This window comes from Canis lupus, chromosome 4, assembly GCF_011100685.1.
Source record: "Canis lupus familiaris isolate Mischka breed German Shepherd chromosome 4, alternate assembly UU_Cfam_GSD_1.0, whole genome shotgun sequence".
In the NCBI taxonomy this organism is placed as follows: Eukaryota; Metazoa; Chordata; class Mammalia; order Carnivora; family Canidae; genus Canis; species Canis lupus.
The window spans coordinates 6,552,208-6,568,374 of record NC_049225.1 but is presented as its reverse complement, the minus strand read 5'-3'; the positions used below and the strand labels follow the sequence as shown (position 1 = coordinate 6,568,374).

At 39.4% G+C, this 16,167-nt stretch overlaps 1 long non-coding RNA gene across 1 annotated transcript in view; it reads right to left on the bottom strand.

Annotated features, from left to right (window-relative positions):
* The window catches only part of LOC106558656, a 51,464-nt gene that overhangs the window by 14,965 nt on the left and 20,332 nt on the right, over window positions 1-16,167 (bottom strand). The window contains exon 3 of the long non-coding RNA XR_005357531.1: window positions 12,663-12,749. This is a non-coding gene — a long non-coding RNA (uncharacterized LOC106558656). The remainder of the gene's footprint in view (window positions 1-12,662; window positions 12,750-16,167) is intronic.

The following is a 16,167-nucleotide window of genomic DNA, read 5'->3' as shown; positions in this document are numbered from 1 at the left end:
GCATAGGCATGGATACCATGGATAATAGTTATTGACATTCCTGTTAAACTAGGGCGAAGGTAAGGGGAGGAAGGAAAAATGGGATCCTCAGTCCCAAGCAATTTCAAAATCCAGCTGGGAAAACATTAGGTTTCAGTCCTGGCAATAATACTTTGTGGTTCACAGCTCTGCCCTCTGGGCTCAGGTTTTACTCTCTGGGCTTTCAGCCCTGCCCTCTGAGTTTTGTTTTTGTTTTTAAATAAAGGTAGCATGTGTTAGAATCTGGGTAGTTTTACCAGCCTGTTTCCTGTCTGTAGAATTTTAAGAGTCCAATAGCCTTCTTTCATTTCACTTCGTATCCCTTTCGGTCCAAGGCAGCAGTGTTTCTGGTGGTATAAAAATTTCAAAAACCTGTGGGTCTCCCGCATAGGTCACAGAGAGCCACTCCATTAGACAAGAGACTCATCCATCCATCTTTTCTAGATGATACCACTTCTATATTTGGCTTCTGCTGAGAAGGCTGAGGAGATCCTTGAGTCACATACCCAATCCCTTCAAAGAATTCTCTGTGTGACTGATTACTGAGACCTTTTGTTCCTTCCAGGCACTAGCAAAATGTTGTCCTCCGACTCCCTTGGCTTCCATTCCAGAGCATGATTTCCTCCAAGTCTCCAAATTCTAGCATTTTTTGCAATCTGGAACAACTTTGAATTTCCCAAATCATCAGGTGTTAGAAGGTGGAGGAAGAACAGTAAAGTATCCTCCAGACTGAGAAGATGGCAAAACCGTGCAAGCCACTCTGTATCATTTAGAGTGCTTTATTCAGGGTCACTTACTGATGGGGGTGCGCAGGTAAGATCAGGTGAACAGTGATCCAGGCAATAGGCAGCTCTTCTCTGCTCCCATCTGGACCTTCATCCACAGGTTTTATGGAGCGAGGGGCACTGTGGTGAGGTCAAAATGGAGCTACCCATGTTTCAGTCATTTCTACTAGTTATCTAAAGTGGCACCACCTGTATGTCAGGTTAGGGAGGCTCAGAACAAGCCTTTCTGAATTCCATTCAGGGCATACATTAACCTCCAAAAGGCCTGGAACATGAAGCCCCAAGGAAGGTCATTGTGTGTGAACAAGATAGCGGTTCGAAGATGGAGTCAGTGTAGTCAGCACGCCTGTAGTCAGGCACTGATTTAGTTTTTCTTAATAGTTCGTCCCTCTCTTTTCCTGTGAGAAGCAAGCAGAGACCAGGCTGCGCCTTCCATACTTTCCTTGGAAAGTTGCTCCGTTAATATCCAAGCTCATCACTTACAAGTTCTCCTTCCACATAACTTTAGGTCACACTTCAGCTTAGCATTCTACCACTGTCTGGCAAGGTTCCCTCTTCTTCCCATTTCTAAAAATATGTTCTTCATTTATTTCTGCCCTCAGCAGCAGCACCATTAACATCCATATGTCTACCAGCAGTCTATTTATGATGATTTACATACTCTATAAGATATTCTAGGATTTCTCTGTGATGCTCCTTCCTTCTTTCTGCGTGCCCACCAGCAGAGTCATTTACATCCATATTTCTACTAACAATCTATTCAGGGCAGTCTAGGCGTTTTCTGCCACAGTCCTCAATTCTTCCAGGCTCCACCCACTGCCCCATGCCCCAGCCCCTTCCATATTCTTAGGTGTTTTTTACAGCAGCACTCCAATAATGGTAACATTATATTGCATTTGTTTCCTATTGCTGCTCTAACAAATTATCATAAATATAATAGCTTATTTGCTTATAACAACAGAGTATCTTACAGTTCCCAGCGTCAGAAGTCCAAAATGGGTCTTACAGAGTTAAAATCAAGGTGTCAGCAGAGACACGTGCTTTCTGGAGGTTCAAGGAGGCAATTCATTCAGGTGCCTTCTCTGGAATCCAGAATGTGTTGGCTCATGGCCTCCTCCTCCTCCATCTTCAAAGCCAGCAACGTAGCTTCTCTCTGATCCTGCTTCCATCCTCATATCTCTTTCTCTAACCACAGCCAGGAAACCTTCTCTAATTTTAAGGACCCATGTGATTATATTGAACTCACCTGGATAATCCAGCATATCCTCTCCACCTCAAAGTCCTTCATCACCTCTACAAAGTCCCGTCAGCCATATAAGGTACTATAGTCATAGGTTCCAGGGATTAGGACATAGACATCATTACAGGGGTATTATTCTGCCTATCGTAACATGTTTCATTAAATTTATTGCTAGGCATTTAGTGGCTTTTGATACTACTGGAAATGTTTTTATAATTTCAGTCTTCAAATGTTTCTAGTAAGTAGAAATTCAGTTGATGTTTGCATATTAACCTTGTATATAATGACCTTCCTGAGTTCATTTACTACTTAATGTGAACCATGGGTTCTTTTGTATAATCTGTATACATAATGACATTATCTATGAATAATAATACTTTTAAAGTTCATGTTGTTTACAGTTTAGTATACATTTTTTTTCTCTTAATGCACTAACTAGGAACTTTAGCATGATGTTAAATAGCAGTGATTAATGGTGGATACCCATGTTTCTCAACTCATGGGAAAAGCATTCAATGCTTGCTATTACTTATGTTGTTAGTGATGGGTATTTTTTTTAAAGATTTTATTTATTTATTCATGAGACACACACACACACACAGAGAGAGAGAGAGAGAGGCACAGACACAGGCAGAGGGAGAAGCAGGCTCCGTGCAGGGAGCCCAACATGGGACTCAATCCCAAGTCTCCAGGATCACACCCTGGGCTGAAGGTGGCGCTAAACTGCTGAGCCACCAGGGCTGCCCAGTGATGGGTATTTTTTTTAAAAAAAGATTTTATCTATTTGACAGAGAGAGAGAGAGTGAGAGAGCACAAGCAGGGGAAAAGGCAGAAGGAGAGGGAGAAGCAGGCTCCTCACTGAGCACGGAGCCCCACATAGGGCTCAATCTCAGGACTCTAAGATCATGACCTGAGTCAAAGGCAGACACTTAACCAACAGAGCCACCCAGGTACCCCAGTGATGGGTGTTTTGTGGATAAGCTCCCCTGGAACACCTTTCTGGCTATTTCCTGCTATTCCTAATTGCTCTGAGATTTCATCATAAGATGGTATTGGATTTTATGAAATAGCTTTCTGCATTTATTGAAATGAGCATATGAATTTTTCCTTTATCTTATTAATATGCTCAACACACCGATTGATTTCCTATATTATAAATTCATAGAATAAACCTATCTCAGTCATGAGAAATTATTCTTTTTATGCAATGCTGGATTTGATTTGTTGTCATTTTGCATCTGTGTTCCTGAGGAACACTGGCATAATAATTTTTCTTTATTGTAATATCCTTATCTGGTTTTGTGTCAGAGTTATATTGACCATATAACGGGAGTTGGAAAGTGTTCCTTTGTTCTCAATTCCCACCTAGGGAGGCTGAGAATACCACGTCATTATAATCACAGCCTGGCAGGCTCAGGGCTGGCCTCCAGGCTTGATGAAGCTTAGCCCATATCAGGTTCACTCCATCCACTTGCGATAAAATGCAAAAAGAGAGAGATAAATTGAGGAAAGAACTATTTAACAAAAAAGGAAGAAGGACCAGGAGACTTTTCAAAATTCTTGGCCTCTCCAGATGGCACCAGATGCTATGGCGGCTGCCAAAAGCGTGTCACAGTGAAAAGGTTGAGTGTGTGACTAACAGAACAACTTCTGCTAAACCATGGGAAGGTCAAGAAAGGCCCTTTCAAGGCACAAAAGGCCCTTTCAAGAGATCAAGGGTGTGCCTCACAGATCCTCTCAAAGCAGAGGTCCTCTAGGAAGCTTGCGGGGCTCTCAGCCATCTGAGCAGAAGCTAAAGACAGAGAGGAGCTTATCTTAACAACATCTGTGGGCGTGGATTTTGTCAATTGGAGTAAATCTCCATGAAATCAATGCAAAGTCGAAGGGGAGGAGGGCGGGGGGTGGGAGTGAATGGGTGACGGGCACTGGGTGTTATTCTGTATGTTAGTAAATTGAACACCAATAAAAAAATAAATTAAAAAAATAAAAAAAAAATGCAAAGTCTACAAAGTTTTTGACAGAAATTGTTTCAGCAAAAATAGTGTCAAAAATTTTGTTTTTTGGTGCAAAAAGGGACAGAGAATATAATGAAAGAAAGGATGTTGGACCCCCCAAAATCCTACTGGTAGGAAATAGGCTGATAATATTATTCAACAATACATAGCAACTTACTACATTTCATGAGTAAGGATGACTCAGAGGGAGGGGCCATGAACCCAGAAGGAAGAGCCAAAAGCCCAGAGGGTGGAGCCATGAGGCCAGGGGGTGGGGCCAAGAGCCTAGCCGGTCAAGCCAAAGTGCTGCAAAGGATCATTCCTGGGCCTGGAGACCTAATCAAGAAAAACTCAACTTTTGCCCTTCTCTATTTCAGAGCTCAATGGTGTAGGGCCTCCATATTACCTTCCATTCTCTTACCACTTGGGCTGAAATGTCTATACCCATTATCCTATGCTGGTCCCACATATGCTTCTTAGCTTTTCAGTGTATTGGGGTCACTTGCCTCTAGTTCCCACAGGCCCACAGATGGATTGCACCAGGGATCTCATCCACCCTGAATTAGATGATTTGAATGAATTTTTGGGGTTTGAGCAAGTGCTTTAGCAGGATAAGACCCTAGGGAATCTTGGGAGACCATGGATGTATTTTGCATGTGGGAGGGACTTGAATCACAGTGTGAGCAGGGATTTGAGAAGGGACATCCAAGAAAGTGGTAATGGTTCTAATTGTTAAGTTTGGGTGCTGAATGTATCAGTTTCCATTCTACTGTTTTGCCTTATACCTTACACATAATATAAACATTTTCTCATGCAAAGTTTAATAAAACAACTTACTTTTAAAATTGGAAAAATTTAAGACTTTCAGCTTAGCAACAGTCTCTAGACAGTGGAGGCTTCCAGGTAGCTACAAAAATACAGTCTTTTCTTTCTCCATAGTAGACTGATAGCTGGGCCTGTGGAAATCTCCATCCCCTGTGCCTCTGGGAGTGCATTTATTACTATGAGTTCTCCAATGACAAAAGAGTAGAAGTGAAGAGTGCCACTTTCAGGTCTGGACCTGAAAACATTGCATATGCACTTTTCTCACTCCCTCCACTTTTTCTTGTGCTGGGATACAGGAAAGAGAGTTTTATTTCAAAGAATTGGGGAGGCTGGCAACTCCAAAATCTATAAGGCAGGTGACAGGCTGGAGACCCTGGAAAGAGTTTATGTAGCACTTTGAGTCTGAAGTCTCTCTGCTGGTAGATTTCCAATTTCTCCAGGGTTCTCCAGGGTTCTCCAGTCTTTTATCTTGTAAGACTTCAGCTGATAGGATGAGGCCCACCATATTATGAAGGTGAAGAATAATCTACTTTACACAGTCTACTGATTTATTTTTTTTAAGATTTATTTGAGAGAGAGAGAGAGAGAGTGAGCACACAAGTGGGAAGGAGGTAGAGGGGGAGAGAATCTTCAAGGAGACTTCAAACTGAGTGTGGAACCCAATGTGGGGCTCAGTTCCACAACCCATGAGACCATGATCTAAGCTAAAACCAGGAATTGGATGTTTAACCATCTAACCAGGCGAAACCCCTCAAGTCTACTGATTTAAATGTTAATATTATCTTAAAAATATATTCACAAAAAATAAAATAAAATAAAATAAATAAAAATATATTCACAGAAGCATTTAGACTACTGCTTAACCAAATAATCTGGGTAAAATGGCCTACTCAAGTAAAATTAAACATTTCTCCAAAGTAATTAAGAGATTCTCCTGTTTTCCTTTATAAGCTTTATGATTATGGTTTTTATATTTAGACATAAGGTTTATCTCAATTCAATGTTTGTGTATGGTGAGAGATCAGTTGAGGTTCATTTTTTAAAAAATGGACATCTAGATATTTCAGTGTCATTTATTAAAGATATTTATCCTTTTCCATTGTATTATTTTGGCTCCTTTGTTATAAAGCTATTGACTATACAAGTCAGTCTTTATCAGTTCTCTGGCAATTCTTTATCAGTTCTTTGAACTAGTTGAAATATCATGTGTTTTGTTTTTAATATTTTATTTATTTATTTGAGAGAGAAAGGGAGTGTGTACATGAGCAGGGGAGAGTAGCAGAGGGAGAGGGAGAAGCAGACTCCCCACTGAGCATGGAGCCTGATGTAGGACCCGAACCTGTGTCCTGGGACCCGAGATCATGACCTGAGCTGAAGGCAGATGCTTCACTGACTGAGCTACCCAGGCACCTTGAAATATTTTTATACTTAATGTGTTCTGTGCCTTTGTGTGTGTGTATGTGTGTGTGTGTGTGCATGTGTATCTTGAAGTATAGCTGACACATAATATTACATTAGTTTCAGGTATACAGAGTAGTGATTCACAACTCTATACTTTATGCCATGTTCACCACAAGTGCGGCTACCATGTCTCACTACTATGACAATATCATTGATTATATTCCCTATGTTATACCTTTCATCCAGTGACTTATTCACTCCATAACTGAAAACCTGTATCTCCTACTCCCTTCACCCATTTTACCTGTCCCCCACTCTCCCTCCCCTCCGGCAACCATCAGTTTGTTGTCTGTATCGATGGGTCTATTTGTGCTTTTTGTTTATTTAGTCATTGGTTTGTTTTTTTAGATTCCATGTATAAGTGAAGTCATATGATATTTGTCTTTGTCTGATTTATTTTGCTTAGCATAATACCCTCTAGATCCATCCATGTTGCCACACGTGGCAAGATCTCATCCTTTTATGGCTAAGTAATATTCCATTCTTTATCCATTTATCTATAAATGGACACTTAGGTTGCTTCCATATCTTGGCTGTGCAGGAGCTTTTTATTTCAGTGTTGTCTGAATTTTTTATTTCTGCTTTTTTAATTTTCCTTCCCTGAGGAATCAAATCTGGAAAAATTTCACTTAGTGCTGATGTCTGAGCGATTACTGCCTGTTTTCTTTTAGAATTTTTATGGTTTCAGATTTCACATTTAGGTCTTTAGTCCATTTTGAGTTTATTTTTGTGTATGCTGTAAATATGCTTTATGGTTCAGATGCTCGTTCTACAAGGAACTGCAGGGAAGGGGGACAGAATCTAGGCTGAAAGTGGAAATTGAACAGATATTAACATGCTTCTTAGCTATGACTATCTTTTTAATGTAAATGTATATAGTATTCAAAAAACATTTAATTGAATTGAAAAGGACAGCAAGAGGACAGTAAGAAAAAATGGACTAAGTTCAATAAAGTGCCTGGTTGAAATCCAATCAGTTTGGTAATGATCTAATGATCATTTCATGCTTATTCACAGTTTATATATTGGATTTCCATAGCAGAACTTTTTAATACAATGCTCACGGGTTGTCTAAACCCAATTCCTAAATGACATTCGTTTCAAAATCTCTGTCCACTTGACAAATTCAGACAGGAATTTATAGATAATAGTGGTATAATTATTATTGCAGAATTAATTAAAATTTTATTTAGGCCAGATGCACTTTAGTGAAGTAGGTTTCAGTTGGTTGGAACAGAATATTTAGGAAAAGCAATAATCTCTCTGTCAGTATAATTGAAGGACACACACACATACACATATATATGTAAGTGTACACGTAATATCCTATACAATTTATATAGAAAGACTTCTTACCCCTCTATAGATAATAACTAACTTACTAAACAAATAAATAAAATGTATAACCTTGCATAAAAGGACTATAAGTTCTTTTAGCCATATTTCTGTTCTTTGTAAATATTTCTAATGCATGTGGGAAAAATGATGTCACTCTTACAATGCATTCTATTTCAATTTCTCATGACAGATGTAATCTCTGCCAATTGGTTGGTTTGAAAGCATGTCTCAGTTGAATGTCTGTATTAGATCAGATTTTGCTTCAGATCTCCCATCCTTATTTCCCTACCTTACCAGTGAACCTCTTCTAGAGAAAATCCCTAATCCATTGTTAATGCCAAAATCTGCTAGAAATCTTGAATGTTAATTATTCAGAGATGAAGGAGAATGGATAAATATAACAAACACTATATAAACTACAGACATGCACTGAGGTGATGATGATTGGCCAAATATTCATATTTTTGTATAAATTATCTCTGTAAACTTTGTAGAGAAATGTAGATGTGAGGATGATTGCCATTATCTATTTAGCAATTAAAAATAATATGCTGAACTTGTTATACTGAACTAAAAGCAAAATGTTTTCCAGGATTCACTGCTTTTAACTTATTTTCCTGGAAAATCTCTTGTAAGTAAAGCCAATACACTCAACAACATGAATTTTAAGTATTTTCAATGGTGCTTTGATTAGAAAATGCCCAGTTTGGTAGAGCTGGCATAAAAAAAAGAGGCAAAAAAAAAAAAAAAAAAGAGGCAAATCTCACTCACAGTTTAGAATAAAATTCAATGCAGTTGATTAGTAAAATGGGAAAGTAATTCCTTGCTTCTGATGAAGGGTACCAACTTCCTACACAAAATGTTTTGCAACTGTAATTTCACAAATGAGAAATTTACACTTAAAAACTAAGTATCAAGGTCCCTGGATGCCTCAGTAGGTTAAGTGTGTGCCTTTGGCTCAGGTCATGATCCTGGGGTCCTGGGATGAAGCCCTGCGTCAGGCTCCCTGCTCAGCTGGGAGCCTACTTCTCCTCTGCCCCTCCCCCCTGCTCATGCTGGCTCTCTCTCAAATAAATAAATAAAATCTTTAAAACAAACAAGCAAAACCCCAAATCAAAGTTTCCATGGCAATATTTCCTTAGTCTCCTGGGGCATACACATGTGAAATCACTTTTAATGACATAGTCTAGCTGACCATGGGTCATATTTTTTTTTAAATTTTTATTTATTTATGATAGTCACAGAGAGAGAGAGAGGCAGAGACATAGGCAGAGGGAGAAGCAGGCTCCATGCACCTGGAGCCCGACGTGGGATTCGATCCAGGGTCTCCAGGATCGCGCCCTGGGCCAAAGGCAGGCGCTAAACCGCTGCGCCACCCAGGGATCCCCATATTTTTATATATTTTGAAATGCTATGACCTATTTCCCAAACTGAGTATAATATACACCTGGGGGGGAAAAGATTACTTTATTCTTATTCACTTTTGACTCTAAAAAAAGCAATGAAAGGAGAGGACATAACTTAATGTTTATTTACCACTTAAATCAATGGGTGCTTAATTCATAAAGAGTAATAATGTATTAATTAATTATAGCTGGATTAAGAATTTCTTGGGGAGGGACTTTAGGGGCCTTAGGTCTTTTGTGGCAGGTTCCAGTCTCTTCCCTCTTGGAAATGACTCGAAGAACAAGATTTGGGCCTGAAGGATCAAGAGTGGAAGTGCAGATTTGGTTCGAGTTACCTGTTTCAAGGAAAGAAGAAAAGACTGACCAAGAAGATAAATAGAAGCTTTTGTTTTTTAAGCTCCCACAGAGAAGTGTGTGTGTCAAGCACAGGGTCGATTCTAATTATCTTGTATTTTAGGTAAATATTTTTTTGAGCCATATGAAATTTCTTGTATTTGACCATCATTTTACTGACAAACAGCAATGTCATATGATTCAACTGAATTTTTTAAAAGATTTATTTATTTGGGCAGCCCCAGTGGCTCAGTGGTTTAGAACCTACCTTGGCCCAGGGTGTGATCCTGGAGACCCGTGATCGAGTCCCACATCGGGCTCCCTGCATGGAGCCTGCTTCTCCTTCTGCCTGCATCTCTACCTCTCTCTCTTTCTGTGTGTGTGTCTCTCATGAATAAATAAATATAATCTTTAAAACAAAAAATTTATTTATTTATCTATCTATTTATTTGAGAGAGAGAGAGAGAGAGAGAGAGAGAGAGAGAGGGAGACAGAGAGAGGGAGATGAGGGGAAGGGGTTCAAAGGGAGAGAATCTCAAACAGACCTCCCACTGAGTGTGGAGCCTGACACAGGGCTCGATCTCATGAGCCTGAGACCATGACTGGACCCAAAAGCAAGAGTCAGAAGCTCAAGCAACTGAAAGCCATCCAGGTGCCCCTCTACTGAATCTTTTAAAGTATATAAAAAAATACTTACTAGAAAGCCCAAGTAAAAATGTGGGGTCATTACAAGTCTATAATAATTTATAGGCCAAATCCCTAACCTTTATCTGTTTCACTTAAAGGGATGGACACTTTGGACATTTTTTACTTCTTATTCTGACCAAATCTATTTTGATAAGATTGAAAACCACTACAAACACCTCCCATTCCCTAATCTCCAAACACACAAGTGCACATTCAGGGAGGTTTCTGCCATTTTAAAATCTGGATTGAAAAGGCAGTCTTTTAAAACTATGAAAATCTTAAGGCCACAGACTTAGGTCTATCAACTTATTTTTGAGTGCCTACTCTACTGTTGTCTTAAATAAACACCAAACATGCTCCTTGTTTCAGATGCAGCCACCTCTATGAATCATTCTCATTAGTGATTATCTGTCACTTGCATCTGCATTTATGTGGTTTTCAGCAAAGAATAAATATATTTCTCAGCGATTTAAAAGTCCTTGAAAGATGACAAAGTAATAGTGACAGGAAGCTATTATTACCAAGCTCTTAGGTTTCATTTTTAAATAGATCACCAAGTACATCATAATTATTTTGTAGGCATGTTTCAGAGCCGCCTTATAAGTATGCTCTGTGACTTTGCATTCAAAGGACAGACCCCTTAAAAACACTGAAGAAGCATTGAACTTTAAAGATGCCCTTTAAAAAGGAGTTTACAAATTCTTAATTTACTCATCTGGAGAAAGTGGATAGTAATGGCTTGCCTGCTTCCATAGTTACTGTAAGGAAGTTACTCCAATGAATGATTTCTGTGGAAATGATCTACAAAATTTAAAACACCAGTAAAAGTTGGGGGGGGGGAGCAATTTGGAAAAAAAAGTAAAGAGTATTTAAAAGAAAAAACAGTGCTCTGAAATAGGTTAATAGCCATTCTAGAATGAAAACCTCTAGCACGCAACCTACATTCAGGGATCAGTAACAAAGGTGGGGGAAGGCTGGTGTTTGATTTACCGTGACAATATTTCTTAGGTTGAAGGTGACCACGCTCTTGCATCCAGGGAGCAGTGGGGAGGTGAGCAGAAGCAGAAGGCATTGCCCAGTGGCCAGGTTGACTGCAAGCCAGGGTGATACAGTTTTGAGCTTCAGCTGCACCTGCACCTGCACCTGCTCTGGACTATAGTGTGCTTTGAAACCTTGAGACCAGTTAATTCTGCTCCACTGCATTTCTCCATCTTTTTTGGCCACCTTGCAAAATGTAGGCTCTTTTGTATAGTCCATCCTCTTGTGCTCTCATCTGCACTTTGTTCTGCACTTCTCCTCTACCTGTCATTTCCACAGTTCTTTTCTGTGCAAAGTTTCTCATTTACCATTTATGACCTTTACCAAAGCCATGTCACCTACTTCTTTATTCCAATCACAGAATACCTTCTGCCTTCTTAAAGTCTGGTCGTCCGTATATACCCGGCAGCCGTATATACCCGGCAGCCCTTGGTGGATGCCATTCATTTTACCACATGTCGGGGCTGGAGAAGCAGTCAGCATGCTTCTCAAGTTCCTAAATCAATTTCCAATCCATCTCTCTCCTCAGTAAAAGGATCCTCAATTGGGAGTCAGCACTAAAAGCAGTACTTCTTCCTTTGACCACCATCTTTGTTAGCCACCAACTTTTTTTAAAAAAAGATTTTAATTATTTATTAAGGAGAGACAGAGAGAGAGAGAGAGAGAGAGAGGCAGAGACATAGGCAGAGGGAGAAGAAGGCTCCGTGCAGGGAGGCTGATGCAGGACTCGATCTCCAGACCCAGGGATCACACCCCGAGCCGAAGGCAAACACTCAACTGCTGAGCCACCCAGGTGTCCCAGCCACTAACTTTCCATGCATTCTTAAAACCCTGGAGATTTCTGCTCTTGGCATGTAGTTTCTTTCTCTACCCTGGTCCTGGCACTGTCTTGCATGTCTTCAATGTCAAAATACATAATCCTCAACTCATAGCTCATCCAGTGACTTTCTTCCCTCCACTTTGGCAATGGCTAAATCCTAGAAATTGTCATCACCCAGAACTCACTCCATACTTCTGAAATAAATCTCTATTGTGTCTACAACTTGCTCTGTTTTTATTCCTTCACTGCCATATTCTAACCATTCCTGGTCTCCCACCTCATGGAGACCACTAGTTGCTTAATACTTTGTTTTCCTTCTGAGTTCTTAGCTTCTAACTCCTTTCCTTCTCTATGCTATTGTGTAGATACCACCACCCATCATTGTAACTCATCTCCTTGTAAGGAAACCCTGTCCTCTTGTTCCCTCACCCTTCCAGACCCCTAGCAAACTCTAGTCTATTTTATGCCAAAAACCTGAAGACTGCTCCAGAAAATCCAAACTGAACAGATTACAGCCATTACAAGCCTACAGTCTCCAGCCTCAATGGTATTCTCAGTATGTCTCAATGTGCTCCTCTGCTCCTTCTATCCATTTGCTCTCCTATTTTTCTTTCCTCAGATCCCATGCACATCATTCTTTTAATCACACTTAGCAGATTATCTCACCCCTACTTCCCAGATAAAATAGAAGTCACATAAACTCATTCCACTTCTCACCTGCTTTCTGTAGAAGACAGCACGTGTTTTGTTGCCTGAAATTCCTTCTTATCCTTCTCATGAAAGTGTCTTGTCAGAGATCTTCAGCTAAGGGGAAGGGACCAAGAGGTGAAATGGTACCTTACAAGGCAACAATCACAATACCAAATGAATGATTTCCCATGGTGCTAGAGGAGTTCAGGTCAGAAATTTCAGTCCCTTCAGGAAGCCTTTTTGTAGGGGATAGGCCTTAAACTGGGGGATTACAGAGACAACAATCATTTCAGGCAGAGAGATGGATCTGCACCAAAAGAGAAGGAGTAGAAATGTACATGATGTTTCTGAAGATAAAGAAATTATCTCTAAGAAGAGCTGGGCCAGGGGAAGAAAGATGCCCCAAAGGGGAAGACAAAGCAAGCCAACAGACCCCCTGAGAAATCCTTCCACACCCTGAGCCCCATTTCTCCCTTCCCTATCCTTGGCTCCCTCCTGGTTCCTCCATTTATTCATCTCACAAATATTTCTTTCACATCTACTCCATGACAGGCACCATAAAAGATTCTACAGCCTCCACATGAGCAAAACAGATGCAATGCCTGCCCCGTGGAATTTTACAATAAGTGGAAAGATTTATAGAGCACTTATTCTGTGTCCCACGCTGTGGGTGAAAGCATTTTACATGCAATGTCTTGCTTATCTTCCCAGCCCTGAGTGGTTGGTACATTTATTAATCTAATTTTTACATTAAAATAAGAAACCAAAGCTTAGATAGGTTCTATTACTCTACAAAGTTTGCATTAGCAGTAAGGGGTAGAAATGATATTTGAATCTAGGTCACCTGACAGAAGTCCAAACTCTTGTTCCTCACACCAGTGTGTTGTGATCTCTGATCACCCTACAATCTATGCGTTTGTTGAGGACAACATTTTTAAGGACCCAGAATATTGCCTTATTTCTGAAACAGAGTATATATTTAATACATCTTTTTCCTTTCACTTTTAAAAACATTACCATGTTATAATTTATATATAATAACATCCATACATTTAAGCACACAGGTGATAACTTTTGCAAGCATATACACCCGTCTAATCACCATTCCAGGCAACATTACAAATATTTTCCTCTCCCCAGAAAGTTCCTCTTGCCCCTTTGCAGTCAATATCTCCCCCACTGCAGGCAACCACCAATCTGATCGCTTTCCACCCTAGATTGCTTTCATATTTACAAAACCATATAGTACATATTATTTCATGCCTGACTTCTTCACACAACATACTGTCTTTAGATTCATGCATGTTGTCATTTTATCAGGAGTTCATTCCTTCATTACTGGGGACAACTCCATTGTATAAATTCATATAATTTAGACAAATTGTATTATAAATAAAGCTACTACAAATGTTTGAAAACAAGCCTTTTGGTGACTTTTTCTTTCTTTGTTTTTAAGAGCTCTTCCTCATTTATTTATTTAGTTAGTTTTGTTGAGGTATAATTGACAAATAAAATTGTAAGATTTAAAGTGCACAGAGTGATGATTTGATAAATGTATACATTGTAAAAGTTAATGAAAACATCCTCCATCTGACAGATTTAGTTTTGTTGTTTCTGTTTTTTTTTTTTTTTTGTTGTTGTTGTTGTTGTTGTTGGGAATACCAAGGTCTCCTCTGTTAGCCAATTTCAATTATACAATATAGTGTTTTCAACTATGGACAATGACTGTGTTCATCTTTCTGGAATAGAACTGCTGGGTCACAGGATAATTTGCATGATTTACTTTATGAGAAAGTACTAAAATGTTTCCCAAACTAATTGCAGCATTTCCTACTCCCACCAAAAATGCTATGGGACTCCTAGTTATTCTACATATTTGATAACACTTGATATTGCTAGTCTTTTTCTCTTTTCACTTTGCATTTTGAAGTAATTTTAGGCTTACATAAAAAGTGCAAAATAGTACAAAGAGTCCCTCTATGTTCCTCACTCTACTTACCCTAATGTTACTAGCTTGTATAGCCACATTATTAAAAATAGAGAAGTAAACATTGGTACAATACCATTAGCTAAATTATAGACTCTGTGAGAGGAGCTTGGGAAGATGGTGAAATAGGAAAACCCTGAGCTCAGCCCATCCTACATTTCAACTGGATAACATCCACATCCAAGTCAATAAACCCGAGAGTGATCCAAGGACTGGAAGAACAAATGCTACAACTCAATATAGAGGTGGAGAGAGGCCGGTGCAAATTTGGCTAAAATTGCCACCTTGCTCCCAAGTTCCCCAACAGGCACACTCTCCTCTCCCAAAGCTGTCTTGCCTGGCTCACACTAATGCCAGAGAGCAAGCACAGCCCACAGCAGGTAAAAAGTCTGTGCAGATGGCATCACTGAAAGGAAAAGTGACTCAGACACAACAGCAGGGTATGAGAAACACACACAGGATACTCTCCTGAAGTGCCAGGTTCTGGGAGCAAGGGACATGGCACTGCAGGGCACTTCAGGACTGCTTCTTCATAAAATCACTACTTTAAAGAGAAGACACAGGTGGCTTTCTTAATGCAGACAAACAGACAGAGAGGCAGAAAACATGATGAGACAGAGAAATTTATCCCAAATGAAAGAACAAGCCAAGGTCATAGCCAGAGGTCTACATGAAACAGATAGAAGGAATAAGCCTGATAGAGAATCTAAAAGCAGTGATCATAAAGATATTCACTGGACTTGAGAAAAAAGGTGAGAGATATGAATGAGACCCTTAACACAAAAATAAGGAATAACAGCAGAGATAAAGGGCTCAATAAATGAAATGAGAAGCACATTGATAGAATGAACAATAAACACACTTGATGGAATGAAGGAAGAAGCAAAGGGATGAATTAGTGACCTAGAAGAAAGAGTAATGGAAAGTAATGAAGCTGAACAAAAGACAGAGGGAAAAAATTATGCAAAACAAAAATAGATTTAGGGAACTCAGTGACTCCATCAAACATAATAATATTCATATTATAGGGATCCCGGAAGAAGAAGAAAGAGGGGCAGAAAATTTATTTCAAGAAATAATAACTGAAAACTTCTGTAATCTGGGGAAGGAAATGAAGACCAGGTCCAAGAGGCACAGAAAAACCCCCAAAAGAATCAACAAAAGCAGACCAACACCAAGACACATTGTAATTAAGTTTGCAAAATATTGTGATAAAGAAAAACTTTTAAAGTCAGCGAGATAAAAGATGTCATTAACTTATAAGAAAAAAACATAAGGCTAGCAGGAGATTTTTCAATAAAACTTTATAAGCCAGAAGGGAGTAGCAGGATATATTCAAAATACTAAATGGGAAAAATCTCCAGCCAAGGATACTCTATCCTGCAAGGCTATCGTTCAGAATAGAAAGAGAGATAGTTTCCCAGACAAACAAAAACTAAAAGAGTTCATGACCACTAAACCAGTCCTGCAAGAAATATTGAAAGTGAGTCTTTGAGTGGAAAGGAGAGACCAAAAGTGACAGTATAGAGGTAGGAAACACAAAAG